General features: G+C 36.6%; 1 long non-coding RNA gene across 1 annotated transcript in view; it reads left to right on the top strand.

Annotated features, from left to right (window-relative positions):
• LOC122325296 overlaps positions 1-21,123 on the top strand; it is a 73,300-nt gene that overhangs the window by 40,974 nt on the left and 11,203 nt on the right. The window lies entirely within an intron of this gene.

Raw genomic sequence — 21,123 nt, 5'->3', positions numbered from 1 at the left:
GATGTGACACTTGAAAAAGCACTGGAATCCCCTCCCCATCCAGAATATCCTTTTAGTTTAAAACCGTAGAAACACTGTGATACTCCAAGGTCAGTATGTAGAACCTGACAAACAACATATCCTTTTAATTCATAACACAGAAATAGAAAATCCATCCATGTTCCACAGTAAATGAACAAAACCAATAAAATATTGTACCCAAAGCACATGCCTAATGTCACCCAGAGGCCGTACACAATTTATAATATTGAAATGTGTTGTATTTGTCTTGTGCGCCGTGATTTTTTTTTTTTTTTCTTTTTATTAGACTGTCCATTCAGATCTATCCATCCTATATGTGAGCTTTGAAATACAGAGCATGTTGTCCATTGCAATATGACTTTATAAGCTGAGGGTTAACCGCAGCTATATGACCCCTAGAAATAGAGAAGATGTGAGCTGAGAGACTTGTCTGTCAATCCAGCCCAGAGAGCATGGGCCATCAAAGGGCAGAGGCGAATGATGGAGCCACTGAGGACTCCTTGTGGAGGGCTTCACTTTACAGTAGTATATTGGATTTTCTTTCGCGTGCAAGTCTCAAAGCACTCAGTTTTGTAAAGATATATTGCTTTTGTCAGTCAGTATGATCATAGCAAGGGTGCGTAACTTAAGTGGTCTTTAAAATGTTGGCATGAGTTGGCAAGCTTCATTCATTTGCTGGAAATGTATTCATCCTCAGGCTATGTAAGATCTAGATTATTGCAACAGAATTGGAGAAATTTAGCATTAAATCGCTTTTTTAACTTCATAGCATGGCTTCCAGCTAATATAGGGGTCCTCTAGCCATAATTGTTTTGGCCAAAAAGCCATCTTGTCTGAAATACCTGAAAAAGATTAGCTATAACAAAACTCGTCTATTTAACATTTATGCAGATCAAATTACATTAATGTAATCAGAAAGCTCTGTTGAGGAACATGTCACCAGATTTCTGCGGATAGAACAGGTTCATGTATTTATCCCCATGAGACTCTCAGTAATGACTTCATGAGTTATCTTAGTGATGACCTTGTCACTGATCTCATTGGCTCATTGATTGCCTTGTCTTTGACCTCATCTGTTTAACTCATTGGCAGGTAATTGAGTCCTCACCTTATCATTCTCATTTTACACCAGAGAGATGGCTTTTTTTTTTAAAGCTTATAGTAGACACAGTGTGCTATTTACCTTTACATTTATTCATTTGACAGTGAGTCAAAACCAACTCACAGTACATAAAGCACATACATTTTATCACTAAATGTGTTCCCTGTTTTTATCCACATCGATATATATTCCTGAACTCCACACTCAACCAAAAAAAAAGCTGTAGCTTCTGAAATTGTTTGGGTATTTCACCATGTGTCCAGTTTGTTTTTCTTGCAATGAGGCAATTATAAGTATCTAAGAATGCCTGAACTAATAGATCAGCAAGGCTGTACTCCGTTAGCTTTACCCAGAATCCACTGGAGGCGGAGGCAGAAAAGAGGATGGTGGCAACATTGGAGTCCATAATGAACAAGTCTGCACATCCTCTATAACGAGCACTATAATAATCTTGGAACACCTTTAGCCACCAGCTTATTCTACCATCATGCTGTAAGAAGCACCACTGGTGATCCTTCCTGCCTAGTGCTATCAGACAATACAACCCTGTCTCCTCTTCTCCCCACAGTCCTTGGCCACACATTATGCTTGACAGAAACCCCCACGAGGAGTGATAACATGGCACTGCGTTGACAGTTGTTCTCATTCCAGGACACAGAGGCATTACAAGCTAATGCATTCCCATTCTGCATTGAATTTTACTACAGATGCATTTGTATTTCGCACAAATGCAGTTTCATTTTACTTTGTTTTGTGTTGGATGCATTGGCATTTATTGCACTTCATGTTTGATACTTCGTGTTTTTGTGCGGGAATTGCTCCTCTTAATTTATCTGTCTATCCAAGTGGAAATGAATAGCAACACTGTCATTTTTTTTTCCTTGAGGACCTCTCATATTAAGTAGAACCACAAAGAACTGACATTTTGAAAAATGTCAGGGCGTGCGGTTTCTCCTGACGTCAGCAGAGGTAGCTGTTTCTCAGAAACTACTACTGCTTGATTATTATGTATGAAGAGGTTAGCACCTTCTACTGTAGGCTAAATATGCATTTATTTTAATTATAAAAATGTCTTTTTTTTTTTTAAATTGCCATGTATAATTTATTTTAGGAATGAAGAAAATCACACCAACGACATGCCAAATTCTAGTAAATTAAAAAATGTATTTGCTTATATAATAACAGTTTGAACATTTAACATTTAAATGAGCTTAAAGTTTTAATGTTCATTTCAAGGACCATTTGTTGAATAAAATAAAATTAAATAAAATAGAATACAATACAATAGAAAAAAATAAAATAAAATAAAACTTCAGGAAGCTCAGCCCATTGGTTGATTATATGATAGCTGACTAGAAAAGACGAATACTATTTGTCAAGTGACTCATATCTCATTGATGTCAAGCTTGAAATCTTACATTTGCAGTGCAACACAAGAAGATGAATTGACTTTTGACAAATTGATAGCAATATCAATGTAAGTGTTATGCTGCAAAGGAAACAATGCAGCTGAGTAGAAACAAGATGTGACTTTGATGTCAATATGCATTAAATTGTTTGTTCCCTGATATCAAGAGATCTGTTTACAGTCATAGTGGAAAAGGCTTCCACCTGGATGCTTTTTTTATTGATAAAAATATTGCAGGTTTTTGCAATGCTAATATATCTGTATACAAATTGATTTAACATTTGTGATTTCATTTTGAACTTTTGCATGTTTAGCTCTTACAACAGAAGCGCAAAATATCCACATTGACTAAAACTCAGATATACTGTCAGTACACCTTAAAAAATGCTGGGTTAAATTCAGTTCAGCGCTGGGTAAATTACGGACAGAACCAGCAAATATTGTTTTGGGCGGATTTAAAAAGCAACCCAAATACTGGTTCTGTCCATATTTTACCAAGCATTTTTTAGAGTGCAAGAAAATCATTTAAATATATTCCCTTTCAAAATCAAATCTCACAATGCTGTTAAAATTGTTACATACTCGGTATCTAACAAGGTTTAAAGAATTGCTTGCCAGTGATGATAAGAGAATCGCACCCTGTCTCAGTGAATCATAAACCTCACACCTGCAGTCATAAAAGATCATTTTCCACTTCAAAGCTAAAATTAGTGTTTTTGCTTGTTGCCGTTTGGCTGTAGTCAGACTAGCGCATGCTTTCCGGTGTCACAACACAGCATCCAATCCTGGAAACCACACTATACTTTATCTCATACTTGGTTGACCTTTGAGAAACAAAATGTTTGTGGACCAAAGCACTTTATAAAGTTTAAAAGATGAATTATTTATACTTTATTAATAAGTCTTGAAGGTTAAGGCTTGGGACTTGACTGTAAAATACCTTAGACCCACATCACATAATTTTATCCAAAATAAGAGGTTAATCAGGATTCATATCTGCTAGGTGAGTTAAAATATAATGTGCACTCTGCACCTCTATATCTGTGTTTTCCTGCTATTTTTTATTTCTCAGTTCGTCATGCCAAATGTTAATAAATCTTTTTATAGCTTGTAGAATATTATGTTTTGAATTTCCCTTTGTGGTTAATTGTTACAATGGCAGATATTTTATAGTTTGACACTCTAATTTTCTCCATTAGGCTCATTACTGCAGAAAGACTGTTCTACTATTTAAATTGTTTAAAATGAGTTAGTTGCCGCTAAATTAGAGATGAAGCCTGAAAAAAACAGTTGTGTAATTTCAAAACGTGCACAATCCTATTTTTTGCAAGAAAAACAAAACCTTTTATGCTAAATAAATATAAAGGAATGGTAATCGCTACTTAAATTTTTAATTGAGATATTAGTATGAGATATTATATGACTGCTATCAGTGTAGAGCATTTTTACATAAATGGAAGAAATATGACTATATAAGCGTTATCATTTCTTTGTAATAAAGACAAAGAAATAATATAAAAAGCCAGAATGTCTAGGCAATCTGAATAAGAATGAATGAATTATTTGCCATAATAGAAGAAAAGGTGTAAGCAAAGATATGATGGTCCAAGTTTTCCGACTTTTAATATTTTTATGAAAGCCTTTGATCTACAGAAAAATCCAAGCGATTCTGGGACCAAAACAAAAAAAAAAAAACGAGAAATGTGTCTGCTATTTAAACATTTAACAACAAGTGACCGAAACAGAGCGAAAGTAAGAAACACAAAGGCCGACTTTCAAAAAAGCATATTTTGTAGTCATTAATTCAATAAATGAAGTAAAATGTCTGAATTTTATTTTTGTGGAGAAGCAATATTGCATAATATTTGTTTTCAAGAATTATTTATTCAATCAGTGATTTGGTATTTTTAAATCTGCAATATACAGTGAGTTTCATAAACTTAAAACAAGAAAAAAAGAGCACTACACTGAAGAATAAGTCACACTAACCAATGAAGACTTTTATTATTATTCTATACGGCCCTTCTGAAAAGTACAAATGTGCTGAATCTGAATTACTAATGTCAGAGTCACTAACCGTTTTCGATTTAGTTTTGCAAGTAAGGGGTAGAGAAGGAGGGTTTACCTTTAAGAAACCCATTACCTGTTTGTCCACTGTGGCAAGGTAATGGAGTGAGTGCATTACAGCAATTGCTCACATACCCAAACACCAGATGTCAGGAACCCCCTCAAGCACAGCCTATCAACCCCCCAGACAAAGTGCCTTAAAAACTTTCTCCGACAGGTCAGACCCGACTGGATATATTTATATGTTTTATTAATAAGTATAGATGTGAGTGTTATGTGAGTTTATATTGAATTCCAAATGTGGCATTTCCCCATGAGGTGGATGGGAGGTGTATGTTTTGGCCTGTCTCCTACCCGTCGAGTTAGAACCTTCTCAGCGCACTGCGGTTTTGCCTTGGTGCTCATGGACCACCAGGACTACGCTTATCCACGAGTCTCATTCTGTCCTGGATCCCTCTCCATTCTCATCAGGGAGATTGGGACGGGATAGAGGGGTAATAGGGTGTGAAGAGAGGGGAAATGCGCCACATCTCGCTGCTTCTCTAAAAGGAAGACTGGATTTCTCCATCTGCCTCCAGACGCCTGTCAGATTATGGTCTGTTTTCCCTGTCTTGGGCTAAGCATTGGAGGATTGGGGTTGGGAATCTAATTAGATGGGTTTGTCACACCCCTCTGTTCATAAACGTGGAGCGCTAGCGGGAGTTGGAGAGCCATCATCTGTATCGGTAATTGTTTTAGAGTAGTTGTTAAGGAGTAAAATGCATCTGAAAATGAATCATTTCAGTTCAGTTATTATGCACTGTCAAAAAGAAATAGCACCACTGCATACCACTGAGTTATTATTTTAATCAACACTGACAAGTACACAATGCTATGTTTTGTTTTTAGCTTCGCTAAAGTATGAAATCACATGCTTCATCTGGATACAAGCTTCTAAGGTGGTCTGATATACTTACAGCTTTGTTTCTTCTAATATCCAGACATAAACATGACAAATGAAAAAGAACCAGTGAGAAAAAAATGCTGTTCTGCAACATCCCAGAGCCTCATCTGTCAGTGAGTGATAAATGTGATATCTAGAGGCTATGCTAGGCTAGCGCCTTTTGTACCCATACAAGATTAATCACTTTGAAATTGAAACAGAGTATTACTGACATCATATCACGCTGGTTGATTGGTGTTAAGATTGCTTTTAATCCGTATCTGAAAATATAACTATACCTTTTTGTAAAGCTCAACACTTACTATATGGCGTAAATGCAGTGTTGGGGACGCTCCTTTCAAGGTTAAAGCTTTAGCTATGCAAGTTATGAATGTTTTTAACATCAGTTTTGTAACATTTTATGTTGATTGGTAATTCTTAATTATTCCCCTGATGGTGGAAACGGTGGTTCTTTTCTTTAAACTCAATTATCTTTTGCTGCACATCAGAAATATACTCTTTGTTTGTTTCTCATTGTGATGGATGATTAAGGCAATTTGGGCTTTGTTCTCCCTCCTATTTATATTTCTGTAAAACAAGCAAACCATGGCTGTTCATAATCACCCTGAATTGCTCAAAATTGTGAATATGAATGGGGATTTTCCTCAGAGATATTTTACTCATAAGAACTTCTAGGGATGCCAGCAATTGTGTCCAACGTGCATTTGAGAAAAACATTTATTTTATAACGATATTTACCCCCATTTTAAATTCTTATTAGCCAATGAAAGGTTAAATTTTAGTGATTTTTTTTTGTAAATAAAAGATCAAAAGGATTAACAATGCAGATACATTTTCAAAGCCTTCTTTGATCATATTTACCAAGGGATATTTTTGGCCATTACTATATATAGCGAATCGATACAAATAAGAGAAATAAAAAACAAGTTAAAAGAGTTACTTTTGATTTTTCTCCCTGGCGCTAATTAAATGTAAATGCCAAAGTATGTGTTTACTTAGGTCCCTATTTAAAGAACATTACTTCCTGATTATTATTCATTTGGCAAAGCTGAGCCGTTATGCAAGCATAGCCAGCTTTTACTCTACCTGTCCTGTTGCCCTCTAACACCAGCAGTGTGCAAACTTTTAAGTTTTAATGCATATCAAAATGGTTCTGAAGGCAAGAAAAACAGATAATGTTACAAATGTGTGTTGGGAATGAATTATAAACAAGAGATAAGGAAACCCTCCCCCCAGGGCTTTCATATCCCGCAGTTATTTTCTGCAAGCTTCTGCAACATGATTCAGTATTTGAAAGTATGCGAATCATGGGAGTTTCTTGACAGAGACACGCTCTGCAGGGAATACTGTACATGTCATGCTGTTATTGCAGTTGGTTTCTTGATTATGCATTTGAGTGATGGACAACTGCTGCAACTACCATTTGGGAAACAGGCATGCACCGCATCACCATGCACATGTTTTAATGCACATCCTTTGCTTTATATTTTACCGTCGAAATTCCCGTAACTCTGAAGCAATGTTATCAAACCGATATCCCTTCAAACGGCTCTGAGGTCAGAAAAATGAAATGACAGGTGCCAAAAGCATGTGGGTTATTTTGGGATGATTGATTTATCATGACTCAATCAACCATCAACTCTACCCCTCCTCTCCAGTATCTCCGCACAGATTAAAAAGATGAAAAAAAAAAAGCTAGTATCTGAGGTGTGGATAGAATGAAGGGTCAGATATGATGGGAGTTCGTGCGGAGTAATGGAGACGTATTATTTTGGGTGATATGGAGAATTGCTTTTTATCCCCGCTGATTGAATTCGAGGCAGGGAGATATTGATCAAATGAGCCATCTCTTTCTTTTCCTCTCATATTACACTTTACCTTCATTTTCTTTTTTTTCTTCTGAAAAAAGACACTATGGATTTCTTGATTCATTTAATTAAAACAACACCGACCTAGTGGCATTGTGTTGAAAAATACTTTTATTTCTGCTTTAGCTCAATTACAGTAACTCAAGTTTGATCCCTCCATTGAGCTGAAGGTCGATAGGGCTGATTTTTTTTAGTTAAAAAAACTGAAATTATTTACAGACTTTCCCTCCTCAGGGTCTGTTTAAATGAACATTTTAAGGAATTAACCTATGGCTTCTATACCATAAAGGTTTGATAAAAAAGTATAATAAAGCAAGTTTTTCACTGTACACTCTGTTTTTATGGTTCCATAAAGCATCTTTAACACCCATAGAACCTTTTTATTGTACAAAGTACAGGTTCTTTGGATTATTAAAATGTTCAGACAAAAATTTCATCTAAGAACTGTTCACTGGTTCTTTAATGTAATTTTGTAAGGGCGACTACGTCAACATACATATTTTTCTAGAAACTAATTGATCTCATACTAATCCAAGCCTCCTCTCACTGTCAACAAAGAGAGAGAGTATGTCAGTGTTTCTGCGTGTGTCTCTCACTGTATGCAGGATTAGTGCTTATTAGGCACAGCCTTGAAATAATGAGATTCATCTTTTAGGACATAAAGGCCAGAATGATGGACAACAAACTATCCTGTTCATCTCTTTCTCTCTATCTCTAATCCATCTTCCTTCTTCACCCGTCACTGCTTCTCACATCATACCCTAAATAACACAAAGAACAGGTCTGAGGCCAGCGAGACACATTGTGAACTGGCCTGGGATTATAGTGAGGATGTGCAGCTGTCCACTAATATGCAACAGTTAAACACATTAATACGTTCATTATCATCATAACAGTAACTCGTTCTGACCTGTATTGTTACAAATCTTGTAAACGTGTTGATGTTTATTTCCTCACACATTTCACACTAATGTAGCAGGAGACAAGAAGAGACAGACCAAGAAAAGGAAAGCGTGGAGCCGGTAGAAAAGTGAAGGAGTTTGCCAATTGAGTTGGATGTGTTTCAGGAGGGAATGCCAGCACCAACTGGGATTGAGGCAACATGGCACAAACCGAGGGAAGATGGTGAGGAGAGGAAAATGAGAATATGACAGTAGATGATGCAAAATTGGAGCCAGGGAATGATGTGATGTAAAGTGACAGGATGCACATTATTAATGTCAAACGACAAAATGAGGATAATGAAAGGAATGTTGAGAATATCCAGAAACCAAAATGTAGAGACGTTTCCAAATAAAGAGAAATTAAAGGGATTTAATTCAGCCAAAAATTCTGTTATGATTTGCTCAGTGGGGACCAAATGCTATATTTTTTTTTCTGTGGATGTCTTTGGAGAACGTCAGCTGTTTGTTTTACCCATTCTTCAACACACATATATAGTTTTCGTGTTTGTTCAGCAAAATAAAAAATGCAACAACTTAGTTGTAATTAGTAAATAATGACGATATTTACATTTTTTGATGATCTCTCCAATACAAAGTGAACATCATAGCATTGATTATTCACTATCATATCATTTGAAACACATAGCTCTTCGTGTTTCAGTGCAAAACAAATAAACAGATTTTTTTTTTTAAATGACCAGTTTTCCAATGCAATCTCATGCCAATTCATAACCATTTAATGTTTTGGCAAATTGTTGGGTAAATTAAATTAATTTGTAACTTTCTGCCTGATTTTCTTTCACAGTGATGTTTATGTTTAGGTTGCACTTTCATACCTGTTTCTTTTCTAGAAATTGTATATCTCTGTACAACTGACATCATACAAACATGCCACCTGGTAAAATAGTTAAATGGATAGTTCCCTTAACATTAAGACAAATTAAGATAATTAAGATGCTTTCTGACACTCAAAAGACAACAATGCAAGACATGTTCAAGGCCCAGAAAGGTAGTAAGGAGTCAAAAACTAATAAGGAAGAAAAGAAATTGCTGAATAAAATCATTATTATTGCAGCTTCATAAAATTAAGGTTGAATCACTGATGTAACATGGAATATTTCATCAATGTCACATTTATGGGCCTTGAATATTTCAGTTGCAGTGCAGTCAATGGAGGGTCAGAAAGGTATTGGTTTCATTGAAAATATCTTATTTTGTGTTCTGAGAAAGGGTACCAGGGCTTTAAAGCTCCAAAAAGGATGCAAAATCCTCATGGAAATGACCAACAAGGACGTGCTTCAAAATGTGTTCCAAAGAAAAATAAAGTCATATAAAATTTGAATGACATGAAAGTAAAAGTAAAAAGTAAAGTAAATAATAATATAAATAAGTGTGTACTATTCTTTTTTTAAAGATCTGCACACCGTCTAAGTATTGTGCCATTAAGTACTGGAAGAGTTAATATTATAAAACTCACTACTATCAGAGATGAGCTCTGCCCTTTCTTGGCCTCCAACAAGTTTGTTTTCCAATATTTCTGGATGTTACGTTTATTCTTTTTTCATCCCTCTCTCCTTCTTTGAGACGTACATCCTGTCAGTTTCACGTGTGCCTTCCACATCCTCCTCTAGGGCAATCTCTGGAGAGAGAGTGTGTGTGGAGTCTCTGAGTGGCAGAGATAAGCCGGCATCAATGCTACAGGTTTAACCACAGCCAGATGCAAACCAAAGAGAGACAACCGCGGGGCAAACAAACGATTCGCCCAAACATGTTTGACAACGAGACGCCTGCTCTCCGGTTTCATTCCTCACACTTTGAAGTGCAAATGACATTGACAGACAAACAGGCGTGTTCAGGGTTTGCGTTATTTATTTATTTGGACTTATTCGTATATGGGCTGAAAAAAAGAGGCCTGATGTTCTGAGGTGATAAGACGCTTGAAGGTTGAGTTGTAGATTTTGCTTTCTCTAGCTACTGCTGTAGTTAGATAAGGCGATTGGCATGGCGCTAGAGCAATATGAAAAGCACTTTTAAAAGGTGCCCTGAAGGTCGGTCCTTCTTTCGGATCCTTTTATCCTGTTGAACATGGGTGTTCATATTAAATGTTTAGCATACGCATGAAGCAACTGCAGAAACATGATTGTGAGGTCTCGATAAAGAGCAAGAACTGAAGAAATACCTAAACATCAAAATCAATAGTATTTTAACATATTGCATCATAAATTTAGGTAATAACATCCTACATGTGAACACAATCTTTAGTCCAGGAAGTTATAATGGAAATAATGACAATTTTCAAATAGTGTTTCTGAATAGTCCCCAATAGTCATTCGCTATACTTTAGAGTTGTATATTACCCTGCTTGACCCGAACGACCAGACTTTTTCATTTCGTTATTATGATAATTAAATGAGTTAAAATGTATTATTATTCAAATTAAAATTCCTTCTATATCCTGAATAGGATCATCTAAAAGCGAGCAGAAGACATTTTTTTTCAGGGAACCTAGAGAACTTCAAGAACTTCAAGGAACCTAGATTTTTCTGATAGTACCAACACACAAACACATACATACATGCTCAAAAACTCTTTAAAAAAAGATAATCATTAAGAGAGGTGATATATGTTTGTGTTAAAATACGTCTCACTGCTTTAAAGGTTATTTCATCTTGTTTTCGACTATGCCCATCAGGGTGGGTTTTTCCTTTCAGTAATTAAATAATTAAGCCCAAGCTGCTGTGGTGAGAGATAAGTGCTAGAGGGAAAGTTTTAGCATATTAATTAGCAGTGATTTAGTATCCGCTCCTGTTCCAATAAAGACCTGAAATCAATCGCCTCTCACAGAGGACGCACTCTCCCTCTCCCTGGATCTTTATTTGGTTGTAGATGCACTTTCGCCCCAACCTCTCTTATTAAACGTTGTTTTTTTTCGGCTATGCAGAGCATCTTAATTAATGCTCCTGATACAGAGAGCTTGTTTGCGTATTTAATTACTCATAAAAAATATATGTAAATGATTATTCATCTAATGCATGCTTAGGCTGAAGTGTTCGTTTCTAATTAGGACCTGGCCGAAAAGCAAAGCTTTATCTGAAGATAAAGGTTGATGGCAGTTTTGGACTCACGTGATGTGAACACAGCAAACATTTGTGTGCAAGTACTCAGGTTGAAGTAGAATATTCCCAGCTTTTCCCACAGAGTGAGACTCATTTGGTACTTATTTGGCTCGCGAAGCTGATTAGCTCAGCTCATAGTGCGAAAGCGCTCTGTGGCACGTCCCTTTTTCCAGGTAAAATGTTCCGGGAAAGACACAGCGAGGAGTTTAGCACAATTTGAAGCTAGTTTTTTTTTGTTAACCCTGAATCCCTTCCAATTACGCCCAATCAGCCATTGCACAGTGTGAGAGTGAGCTCTGCGTGTCCCATGGTAATCAATCTGAAAAGCACCTCACTGCTGGCATGCTGCTTAGCCCTGGACTCATGCCGTTTCTCCCTCTCCCTTTTGTGAAATTGTATTTATCATTTTCATATCGTTCCTCCCAACCACTTTGTTGCTATCCATCTCTCCACTACACCACGCCACCTCTCTTAATTTGAATTTTCCATGCTGTTTTCTGGCTCTGCCTATTCTTTTTCCTCGCTCTGCATCATCAACATGTCCCTCTCTCTCTCTTTCTATCAGAGCTGTCATCTCTCTTTGTCTCCAAACACACTGATAGTGTTCCCAGTATGTTTCCTCAAGCCCATTAAACAGACTGTGTGCATGTGTGGGTGTGTGGAGCGATGTGATATGAGAATGCAGTTGCCCTGTTTGGAGGGTCTAACAGCTGAGACGTTGTTAGATAGGCCATTTGGGGAGGGCGATGAGAGCTAACTGGTGTTCATAAGATGTGGCTGTCAGGCAGGATGTTGATGAATGAGTGTCTACGAGAGGTGGCTGAGCAGGATGGATTTTGGGGAGTTGATAGGGAATGTTTGATGCTTGCTGAGATGAAGTGCAGTTGTTTCAAGCTGAATGTTGATCGGTAATGGATTGGGTGGGCTGATATGACTCAAACAGACAGGGTTTGAGGAGAGAGAGGTTGTTTGCAGTGCCCATAACTAGTCAGGTGCAACCTTACTAACAAACAAGGTGAATGGAAATGGTAAGAAACTTCTGAAGAAGGTAAATCGATCAGCACTTGTTGCTGGGGGGATTATATTTACATTAAATCAATGTGTTTTGGCACGTAAAGTCTTCATTAGGATTTAAAGAATACAAATGAGGAGAAGGTTTTTCATTGTAAAACAACAGAAGTCCAACCATCAGAATACGTTTTGTGTATCTTATTAATGGTTTGCAGTCTGCAAAGTGGTTTATATATATATATAATATAATATAATTATATAATTTAATTATGGTTTTATAACGTATACAGCATAATATAAACTTTCTGTTAAGTTTTTAAGCTGTTTTGAACACTGGTAATGTTTATACATTCTGCACCAAATCAGCATATGTGACCACAAAACATAAGTGTACATTTTTCAAAATTGAAATTCAAAATAATCTGAACGATGAATAAATAAACTTGATGTATGGTTTGTTAGGATAGGACAATATATGAATAATATACAACCATTTGTATATCTGAGGGTGCAAAAAAATCCAAATACTGACAAAATTACCTTCAATTTTGTCCAAATGAAGCTTTTAGCAATGCATATTATTAATAAAAAATTAAGTTTTAATATATTTGCGGCAGGAAATTTACAGAATATCTTCATGGAATGTGATCTGTATTTAATATCATTTATTTAATCATTTTAACCCATACAATATTTTTTTTTGCTATTGCTACAAATATACCCCAACGACTTAAGACATATTAGAATGATTTCTGAAAGTATAAAGGCTGCTGAATCTTCAAAAGTATTTAAAGTATTAAAATAAAAAATAGTTATTTTAAATTGGACTATTTCACATGACTGTTTACTGCATTTTTGGATAAATACGTTTTTGTTCAAAAACTTTACAAAACCTTGCAGACCCCAAACTTTTGAACTGAAGTTAAATGTTAAAAGGCTGCAATTTCAGACCAAACTGGTTATAGCTCTAAACAGTTTTACTAGTCTCTTCGGTCTTTAAAATGACACCACGATCCTTCATAGTTGATTACAGCTTTAGGGTTAGACTTACTTCGATGGGAAAGGTGTTATGTTATGGTGAGTGCTCATACTAGACAGCACACATTACTAGCCGCTGTATGCCAGCCTAGCACATTTTTCACAGCTTGCGTATCAAGGGCCTTTTAAGCTGTCAAGGCACTTTTCCTGTCCAGCAGCAAAAATCCGCAGAAAGGCTGAATTCTAACCTCGCTTTGCCACCATCCACTGTGCTAAAAGACGTTTAAACAAGACCTATTGGCCCTATGGCTTCTCTCTCAAGCACACAAAGGCGCGCACTTCATGAGCGGCCAAATATACCTGCATTCTTCCTTCCTCCAGACATTTTCTCATCAAATGGCTATTTGGTAGCATGGGATTACTCAGATCCTCTCAGATGTGTGCGAACACACTTGCAAGCACCTAGGTGTGCTTGTGTGCATCCTTCTGAAGTGTCATGTCTTTTTGTGAAAGATGTACGAGAAGGAGGTGAAGATATTTAGCAGGGTCATATGTAAAGGGGAATGGCGCTCCAGAGAGACACTTGGCAGACAATCGTGAGTTACTGGAGTGAATGGGCCATGGCAAGACACTGCGGCAATTCACAGACTTGGCTGTACATGCATGCACACACACACACACACACACAATCAGCATCACATTATTCAACAGAAACCAGGATTCAGAAGATCTGAGATACACAACCAAGTCCAAAAGTATGTGGACACCCCTTTCTAATGAATGGGTTCGGCACTTTTTATCTCTAACGGGTGCAAAAAATATAGCCATGCACCTGAACATTTATAGTAGAATGGAGACCTATTTTTTTTTTGTGTGTGTGTGTGCACAAAGCGGGGGTCATAAAGAAATGGTTTACTGGGTCTGGTGTGGAAGACCACATCTAAACCTCACTGAACACCTTTGGGATGAATTGGAGCAGTGACTGTGAACCAGACCCCATCAAGGAACATCAATGCCTGACTTTAGAGATGCTCTCGTGTTTGAAAAGTAGTAAATGCCAAGCCATGTGAAACTGGAATCTATTATAGCAGCAGATGTAGGACCAACTTTCTTCTTCAGGCTTTGACATAACATTTTTAACAAACAAATATGGGTATGGTATTCAGGTGTCTACATTCTTTTGGCTATGTATTGCAATATGTTACAATCGTCATCTCAGTTGGTGGTTATTAACTCATGAGAGTGTTTCTGTAGGGGTACAGACATAAATTATAAATTATACGGAAATTAATGTTCAGTTATTTTGTTCTCTAGTACCAGTGTAACTTTCTTTCTCCCGTGCCAACCTATTTTACACCTTATAACATTTTTTACCGTTGTTACCTCCGTGTGAACAATATATTGCTGCATGTCTGAAATTTTCACTTTATACAGACAAATGGAATAAATTTACAAGACTCTTGGCATTAAAGTGCTAGAACTTTAGTAAACCATTTACCCCTTAAATTGAAAAATAGGGCTGTTGTTGGCTAAACTGTACTTTGTTTTATTATGCATAAAATGGAATGGATTTCATTTGGACAATGGGATTATATTTCTTGTAATTCTGAATAAGTGGAGCTGGAAAACCACTTGCACAAATCAGACCACAAAGTCAGAAATGAAATTTGACTTTAATTGTGTGTTTTATATCAAACTAGTGTAATGCTGAAGGTTTAATATGATCTTTTGTTGAGGAAGTCTTGGCATACAATGTGTGTATATTTGTGTGTGTGTCATCATTTTTTTAACAAGGCTAAAGTAAATCAAACTGTACAGAAAACTGAACTCAGTGGAACGTCATTGTAAAATATTTATGTCTATAAAATTTCAAAACCAGGAATTACAACCATTATTTAACTATGAAGAAACTGTAACAATCAAAAATGATTTATGCCATGATTTCCAATAAAAATATATGAACATCCTTAGAAAAAACTGCATTTACTTGCATGAGATGATTATATTTGTTTGCAGGAAATAAATCTTGAATTAAAGTTTCAACGCATAAAGCTTTCTCACAAAGTAAATGTTTAAACATTTTCCAACAGACCGTAACACTTTGTTTTAGGATCTTATTTTAGGGTTGCTTATAAGTAAAAGACTATAAGTATAAGAATATTATTAGTAGCAATTAAGCACATATTAATGCCTTATTCTACATCCCTAATCCTATCCAATACCTAAACTTTACTACTGTCTTACTGCAGAAAAAAACTGAATTTATTGAGGGAAACATCATAGTGAATAGTGAATAAGAGTAAAAATATTTATGCAGTGCCTGCTGTAAAATTCTTATATTGTAATTTGATCTTCTATCTAAACTGCTGCTGATGCAGTAAAAGTGCAGTGAGAAAGAAGTTTGGACAGATGGCATAAAATTAACATCTAGGTAATATATTGGCATCCATTTTGGCATGCAACCTTGAGATATCTATGAAAAGACTCAAATGTAACTAGGATTTTACTTTTAACTTTTATAACTCGAGAAATTAACAAAACCATCGGACAGCGGCGCAAAAAACAATCAGTCTAAATGCACGCGAAATCCTTGTGCTACACTCCAAGTGACATGCAGATTAACTTTTATTTTATAACCCAATTTATCTAAAAATTTTGACAGGTTCAACCTTTCTGAAGACTACCCTGCACAACACATCTAACACAATTTCCCAGCAGTGCACGCCATCCTTTCTGATTATGTCCTCTTTTTCATATGTAAATCTGAAGCTGAAAAGCTGACAGCCAACACAGTGTTTTAAGCTCAAATGTAAATTTCCTTTAAGTAACTCCCAGACCACAGAACAAGAATACTAATTCTTTGACTTGGAAATTCAGAGGGGTTATTTCATCCATAGATCCCAAACTCCCAGCCCAGGGATCGGCTGTTGGGAATAGCGCGAGGCCTACCTCAGCCACCACCACAGAGCATCGCTCCCACAGGCGCAGAGGCAAAAATTGGGGGCTGAAAAATTGTACCTGTCATTCTTACACATGTAGAACAGCGCTCTTTTTTTGGCATTTCAATTAAGCTGGAGATGGGGAATCTCACCTAAGCTGTCGGTGTGATCGTTGCTCGGTCTCCGGGAGGGTTTCAGCGCTATTGCTCAGTAGTAGGACATTCCTCGGCAGACTTCATTATTGAACTGCTGCTCTGTGGCTTACAGTCAGAGTATATACATAATGACAACCCGCAGCTGAAACTTTCACCTCTATAGAGACGGTATTAAAATGTCATATCTATTTGATGAAATGATGGCAACATCATATGTTAATGACTGCTGCTTTGATAGACGTGCTTTTAACCCCACTGCAGTGCAACACTGCGCTATATGATCTTCATAATGTAATGTAGTCAATATCTTCTGTATGTTAATATTTATGAAATATTTTATCCAAACTATAACACACATTTACTAGTATATTATATATATATATATATATATATATATATAACTTGGTGGCAAAGAAAAAAAACAAAACAAAAACCATTTGAACATAAACACCAAAATTTGATTTTAGTACCGCCTTTTACTTTGAGATTGATCTGAGATTCAATGCAGATTTATAAAAAATTGTTTACTGGTACTGTTTTTAAAAGGAAATCTTGGCATAACCACAGGAAACTCTGCATCTAATGCTTTTAAAGAAGAAATAAATAAAGGCATATACATCAAGCCAAATATGGTTATCTCATAAGCATGTGTTCTATCTTCGTTCTAAACTCCTGAAACATTGATGTCTGAACCGTCTGAGATATGACAATAATTTTCTCAAAGAAATTGTAAGATGCTCATGAACAGGGACAGGTTCTCCTGACGGCCAGTCAGCGTCTGAACAGAATGTGCAGAACAAATAGTCTTTTTTTTTGTGGAATAATATTCACAGGCACAAGTCCATATCGAGTTTGATTTAGGTGTACAGAAAAATGTTTATTTATTCAAAACGTTTTATTTATTCTATTTATCTAAAACATGGCATATTCTGTGACATTACACATTATAGTTGAATGTTGAAATGTATGTTGTGTGTGTGTGTGTGTGTGTGTATATATATATATATATATATATATATATATATATATATATATATATTAAAAGCTGGGGATATATATTTTCTATACCTTTTTTCCCCACATACTTCCCACTCCCCATGTGTTCTTTTCAAAATCATAAACACTAGTTAAACTATAGTACACAGGCTCTACTTATTATGTGTGGTTACATTTTTTTCTTCAGTCTAAGTGTCCATTATAGTGTACATGACAAAAATCTAATTAAAAAAATGAGGCAGCACAGATCTTTTTTCAGACTTTAATTCTATATTTGTCACGATCCGGTCCACAAACTTCCCTTCACTCATCACCAGATGTCACTACCTCACCACATTGATTCTCTAACTGTTGTTTTTCACTCCAGACTTCAATTCCCATCACCCATTGCACTGACGACACACACACACCTGATTCCACTCATCACACGCTCACCTGATTATACAGCTACAGCCAATCAAATGAAGGCCGAGTATTGTCTAGCATGTAATCACTGATAGCTACCTTACAGAACCCTTTCTAGTTTCCCTAGCTTTGTCATAGTTTTCCTAGTCTGTTTTCCCTGTGTTTAGATTCTCACCTGTGAACTTTGGATTATTTTCTTTTGTTGTGTCGTCTGAATTATCTTCACATCTCTATTTGACTCTTTGCTGTTGTGGATTTACTCTCTTTGCCTCGTTTCTTGTATTATGTTCACTGTTGATCGACCCTGGCTCTCAATATATATCTGTTTGTCTGCTCCCTCCACCCTGCCTATTTTGATCACGATTTTTAAATAAAAGCTTGCAAATGGATCCGAATGACTTTCGTCTTGTCGGCTCAATAACAATATAAAAAAAAAGGAAAAAGCAAGTGGATAAAAAAAATAGTTCTGTGGAAAAAAAAAATGGTTCTGAAGGGGTTAGTATGTGTCCTTTAGTGACAGATTTGGTACAAAGGTCTATCTTTGAGTACGCTTCCCTAGTGACAAGCTTTTTTTTCAAGCTATTATAAGTATATTTAACCCTATCAAACATCCCTGTTATCCTTCTAAATCTGCAGAGCCAGCTCCTTCGGCTCTCTGGTCATATGTACGAACTGTGAGGGATTTTGCTCTCCTGCTCAACCAGACGAGACATGTGCATGTGTGGGAGTTGATGCATCTATCAGGCCTGAAGCAACTGTAATATAATGTTAACGCTCAAGACGCAAACCGTGCGGCCGTCAGCCTGCCAGTCAAACCTGGAAACATCTTCACTTCAGCCCAACAGACAGCACAGTTTCGTGCCAAATCCGAAGAAACTGACACGCAGAAGTTCCCCTGCCCCCTTCTCACTCACCTTGCCTGTCTTCTTCTCTGTAATCACGTCTCAATATTATGTTTCTGTCATTTGTTCCTTGATGCATGTAATCACCAAAACAAAAAGCCTGGCTGTGGTGAAAGGAAACATATGTGTGCATGCATACACACTGATCTCTAAGCAATAGGCAAATCGCAAACCACCATTTTTTTTTTTTTTTTACATTCCAGCTCCCTCCATGTCACATTGTTGCCTGTCCTTTTGCAACTGTCACAGGAGAAAGTAAATCAGAGAGAAATAAAGAGACATGATGAAGCAGCAGCAAATAAAAGCGATCTATTCATCTTTATTTCCTGAGGCAAAGGGGATGCCTTACAAGCTATTTCAGAATAAAATGATTACTCAAACAGGATTTGGAAAAAAAAACCCACAGGGAGGGCACGACATATCCCACTCTCCGTCTGTCAAATCCAATAAGCTACTTCCTCTTCTCTCATCTGCTGCTGTCCCCCCGTTTAAAAACATCTCCAGACGTATTCCACATGAACTCCAAACGGATGGTGTAGGGGGAGATGGAGGCAGATGAGAGCGAGTTATGGTATTCAAGGCAGAAGGAGATGTTTTAATATCTTTATGTGACATATTTGTGCCAAAGTACAGCTTATCTCTCTCGTCCTAGAGAGATAAGCTGTATGTACATGAGAGCCTTGGTCTTCTGACACTCTGCCATCACTCAGATGAGCTCATTTGAGTCAACAGATAAGACGACAGCGCTCTTCTAAGGAAACCTGCACTGCTGTTTTCCTGAAGCCTTTTCTTTCTTTTCTTATGATATATAGTGGGGACACTTAACTGAAGTTATCGATTTTCAAAATGTATTTAAACCTGGAATGGACATTTTCAGGATTTCAAAAAAATCTGAACGATGAAAAGTTCATTTGTTAACCAGTTCTGATATTCACACCAATTTTTGTGCGCAACTTCGATATTTATGCTGACAATATAATCTGGAGGAAAAAAAACATAACTGTTAAAGAAAGATGATACAATGTGTTTAGGTTCTATAGTTTAGAGTAAGAGAAAATGTTGATTGCCATTCTGAAATGAATTGAGGTTATTCATTCTTTTTAAATCTTGAGTTTAAATTAAGTACAATTTAAATCAATTAATGTTCAAAGTTCAACCAACGTTTAACTATAAATATTTCTAGACAGACAGAATGCCGCATTGACAGAATGATAAAACTATTGATTGAATGATAAAATCATTGACAGTATGTTGATCGATAGATAGATAGATAGATAGACAGATAGACAAACAGGAGTATAACTAATATATATGAGATTTCCAACAATTCCAGATTTTGACATCACAGAACTTTATCGTATGTGAGGGAATATTTACATTCCCACCGTTGGGAATATTCTCTTCCTGCAATTTTCTATAAAAATGCATTTTCTTTCATGCCTTCGGGTTGCATATTGTATCATTTCAACATTAATTTAAGAGCTTCCCCAGAATCTGACTCTATATTTGTCTTTCCGTTCAGAAACACTTGGCCAGAGGCATGTTTTTTTGGCCAATAGTGTTGTGTGGTGTTCTACCGTTGCACGTTCTCTTCAATGGGCTGCTTCAGCCTTGAGAAGCTTTTGTGTGCTTCCCCTTCAGCACCATACACATTCATTTCAGTTACATCTGTATTCTGAGAAACACTCCAGTTTCAAAAGGAATACCACAAGCCTGACCTGTCTGATTTTTCTTAATCTTTTTTTTTTTTTTTTTCTTGTGCGTGGGTGTTCTTTGATGCCATCAAAATAACAGCCTCAAAATAAACAGACAATAAAAAAATAAAGTGAAAACATAACACTAGAGCACGCTCATGATGCGCATCGACTACGTTACTGGTTAAACACTCCTTGCCTTGAAAACAAGTGCTGAATGTCTTTTGTCCCATCTACTATATACTGTCCGGTCAGTGAATGAATGAATGAATGAATGAATCGCTGTGGCTGAAAGCTTATCATCAGGTTTGAATGGAATCGCATCCAATGCAAAATACTTGCAGTTCACCACACATATTAGCCAGAAATAGCCAGAGCTGATACTTTTTTAGTAATAAGTTTAGTTTTTAAATACACCAGGGGAATATTGTGAACTTGCCAATTTATACATGGAGGCGAGAGAGCGAAGTATGATTTATTAGCCCATATTGTGCTGCGGTTCTTTTACATGCAGCACATTTAAGACACAACAGTGCCACCTATATGCAGAAGACAGTCAGCACAACAAAAAGGG

The sequence above is a fragment of the Puntigrus tetrazona genome, chromosome 20 (genome assembly GCF_018831695.1).
Source record: "Puntigrus tetrazona isolate hp1 chromosome 20, ASM1883169v1, whole genome shotgun sequence".
Lineage (NCBI taxonomy): Eukaryota > Metazoa > Chordata > Actinopteri > Cypriniformes > Cyprinidae > Puntigrus > Puntigrus tetrazona.
This window is presented reverse-complemented; position numbering and strand designations above follow the sequence as displayed.